This window comes from Leptinotarsa decemlineata, unplaced genomic scaffold (assembly GCF_025532065.1).
Source record: "Leptinotarsa decemlineata unplaced genomic scaffold, Ldec_3_MD MMD2_P_RNA_scaffold_4, whole genome shotgun sequence".
NCBI lineage: Eukaryota > Metazoa > Arthropoda > Insecta > Coleoptera > Chrysomelidae > Leptinotarsa > Leptinotarsa decemlineata.
The window spans coordinates 1,656,688-1,660,612 of NW_027412531.1; the positions used below are offsets into that span (position 1 = coordinate 1,656,688).

Sequence of the window (3,925 nt, forward strand, 5' to 3'; positions counted from 1 at the left end):
ATTTTTTTAACTAGGAAAGGAGAAGAACGTTATTTTGCAATGGAGGCCCTCACCGTTATCACCGAAGTTGATATAGAACAACAAGGAATTGTTGACTACGGCTTCGAAAAGAGTTCGGATGCCGTAGCATATTTGAACAACTTAGCAACAGCTCAAAATAATACATCCAAGGAGGAACCTACAATACAAACAATTAAATGTTTGTATTGTAGAAAACGAATAAGTTACAAAATGGAATCCAAACGCCAAAAGTATCCTACGGATTCTAAGCCTCATGTTTGCCCCGTGTATAATGATGGTTTTGATAAGAAATAACACGTAAAGAGACATGCTCTGAAGCACAAGAAACATATTCTCGAACGGTTTTCCTATGAAGAATTGGCGGCAATTTTTGGTTCCTTCAAAATCTGCGATAAGTAGTTGTTGATAAAAAATTTTCAAATATTTCAAATTTGTTTCAATATGTTGTTTATGTTCTGACTATCAGGCCGCTAGGTATTTACTCTTAAATCTCTATATTTCCATGGAGTGTTTGTCAAGTGGAAACAATAGTGAAAATAATCGTGAAGTTGTCCAACCTACTCCGCGTGGAATTGAGAACAAAGAAAATGATGAATTCAGATATGCCTTCAATCAATGTATAGTTGAAAACTTATAGAAGCATATACTATAGTTATGTTTACCTTTTCTTGTTGTCTCTAAGAGATTCAGATTTTATTTTTGGTATCTATTGTCTTGGGATTGTCATATCGTTACCATAAAATGTACATAGAACTCTATTCTGAATGGTATAACACAATACAGGCAATCCAACGTCCGGCATTTCATTTCAATCTTGTTATTATTGATGCTATACTTAAAGAATAATTCAGACACATGTTCAACATGTTCTGATAGTGTAACAGTCTTCTATTCTTGAATTCATTTCAAACATTTTGCATTGTTTCTGGGGTAATGCTAGCACGAATTTCGGTTATCATTTTCTAAGTTCCCATTTCGTTCCAGTTGCATAACATGAACTCCCTATTCGATAAAGCCTCAAAGAACAGTATCGAGAGGAGTCAAATCCGGTGAAGGAGAAAGCATGCCTGGGTGTGTCTAATCCAATCAATCTCCTAAAAGCCTATCAACGCACTATTCTGTTGAAAACTGGATTTTTATCAACTCACAAAACTGCATTCTCCTGTTAGGGTCATTTTCATTTGATTCGTGGAACTTATCTCTTCTGAGGTATTTTTTTGACGGCGGTTGTTGAGACATTACAATACCTTTCCCAAACATTTTTATACAGGGTGAGTCAATAAGATTGTCATAAATCACAAAAAATGTGTTCATAACTGAACGATATCTGGCTTTCCCAGTAATATTTTTCGATTATTTTTTATTTTCCTCCGACGAAATCCAGTATCATGCATAACTTTTCTCAAGCTTTCGTGTGAACCAGCATAGTTGTAACCGCTTCACTGCGCGTCACAATTGGTGGGCTGTCACGATGACAGTCAGGACATACCTGTTCACCACATAGGAGAAAGAGTGAGTACGTCGAAGTTATTTTTTTTTGGGCGCCAGGTAAATTGAGATGCCAAAATATCCACAGTTACCCTCTAATCATTTCCTCAACTTAACAAAAGAAATGAAATGAAACTGACAAGCCATAATCCGATAAGTCCTATATTGATTATCGATACCAACAATTATTCAAACAATGTAACCTGAATTTCTAATCAACAATAGGAAAAGAAAATATGTAATTGAGTATAGTTATATAGTAATTGAGTATCACTCTAATAGAATATTGAAGTTATTGAGGGAAAAATTAATCCCAAAGGTCATATTATGTACAGGACAGCTGAACGTTATTGTAACAATTAATATTTTCACAGTTTCAACCGTGAGATAACAAAAAATTATCTGAACCTTACTGAAATCACCTTCAGCTACGTTTATGACAGACAATATGTTTTTTTTTCTAAACAAAGTAAGCAAAAAGCAGGAAGTGAAGTTGCAGGTACGTAACCTCAAAATTCTATAAGATATCCGAAATCATATGCTATGGGCCCAGAGCGCAGACGCAATATTAAAGAAACCAAACGAGTGAAATATCAACTTACTTTCCGCTGTACATATTCAGAAGTGAGTTACACTTGAGGGAAATAATTTAAAAAATAATTAATCCTTTTCTTATGTTTCAGGTACTTGCGTATATTTCAAGCGTCAGAGTCCCAGCATCAGAGTCCAAGCAGTATCCAAGTAAGAAATATACAAGTGTCTTCCAGTTCTCAGAGTCCAGGCAGAATCCCAGTAAAAATTAAAATGTATCTTCCAGGTCTCAGAGTCCAGGTAGTAAAAATTAAAACCCTTGGGGAAAGAAAAATCACATTTGAACTAATTTGATGCTGATATTCACTTTTGTGAAATATAATAACTTTTTCCCTAAATTATGTAACAGAAAAAGTATGGTTGAAGTTAATGATCGTTTTATCACTTTCCCTGTATATCTATGTGACAAAGTGCAACCTGCATTTTCATTTAATTAAATTCAATAAATCGAATTTTGGAGAATAATTGATTTTTTTAAAACTTGGCAACAATGTCAGAAAACGAGTTAGAAACATCACTGGTCTTTTTAAATAATTTCAATAATTGTCAGCAATAGAAAATAATGTTTTCCTGCATCCATAAAAATAAATAAAAGTTTTAATGATCGATCGCAACTGTAGATTTCCATTTCAATATGCTTCAAGAAAAGGTACTACAATAACTTCCGTTCGATCACCATCAGGATTCATACGTTCGATCACCATCAGGATTCATACGTTCGATCGAACATTACTTCTAATAAAAGGACAATAACGTTGACAACAGCCCCTTTAGGGTAGCTGTTGTGATATAGAAAAACAAAATATAAACAATACAATATACACAAGTGAAACTATATAGGAAGACTTACCTCCGAGCTCAGAAGGGTTTTCCACTGACACGATCAAAAATTATTCCGGTGAGACGAGTCTCTTCCGGATTCCACAAAAAAAATTCTAATCTACGAATGGTCTAATCGGGTCAAGACTTCCAATGGCTCCAGGAATGATAGGAACTATACTGACCATAAATTCTTCTGGAATGATGAAAAAAAATAAGTAGAACTATTTCTATAGGCGGAAATGGATCAGAAAAATTTACCCAAAATGGCGTGTTTCTACTCACGTGAAATTCACTAATCCTAAAAAGAGTGAAAGGGCCACGAACAAACAAAAACCAACGACTAGTCAAGTATCAACGGCCAACTTTTTCACTTATAATGAACCTTTGAAAATTACTCCTCTACGAGATGTTTTATCAAAAACACAAATTTTTCGAAAGGTTCTTGCTGAACTTGCACATGAGAAATCCTGATCATGGCAGGTCGATCGCCCTACCTTACCGACTTGAGGAAGCCGGAAACATCGGGTGGGGAATCGTTCCCTTGAAGCCTACTTTGAAAAAGTTCAAATATTGGAACGCAGGTCAATTCGCCATGAGCAGACTTAAGCAAACCAATCACCTTTAACGTTGACGATGTTTGATTTCCGATACTTTCCAACATCAATGACATAAATTGAGAATCGACCTTGACGGAGTACCCGAAAATTGGAAAAACAATAATTTATTGATATTACCACAAACAATTGATAAATATTTCCACAAATTGGAAAATATTAGTTTCTTGTTCGAAACAAGTGGGTGGAGTTTCTCCACTGGTCACTTAGCAGTTTACTAAAATAAATCTGCTGAACAAACGTATTAACTTAGACCTAGGAAACTGGTCAACAGATGGCCCTAATAGGGAAATCTTGTCCAATTCATACCATTCAACAATTACTCAACTACATTTCCAATTCTGACAAATTATCACGATAACGTTTCGAACAATTGCTTCCTAACAAGA

General features: G+C 35.0%; 1 long non-coding RNA gene across 1 annotated transcript; it reads right to left on the reverse strand.

Moving 5' to 3' along the window:
- Window positions 1-652: 652 nt before the first annotated feature.
- LOC141487552 (uncharacterized) lies at window positions 653-3,447 on the reverse strand. The gene is made up of 3 exons (XR_012468437.1): window positions 3,205-3,447; window positions 2,951-3,115; window positions 653-2,358 (listed from the first exon to the last, which is right to left on the reverse strand). It is a non-coding gene; the product is annotated as an uncharacterized lncRNA (long non-coding RNA).
- Between the last annotated feature and the right edge of the window lie 478 nt (window positions 3,448-3,925).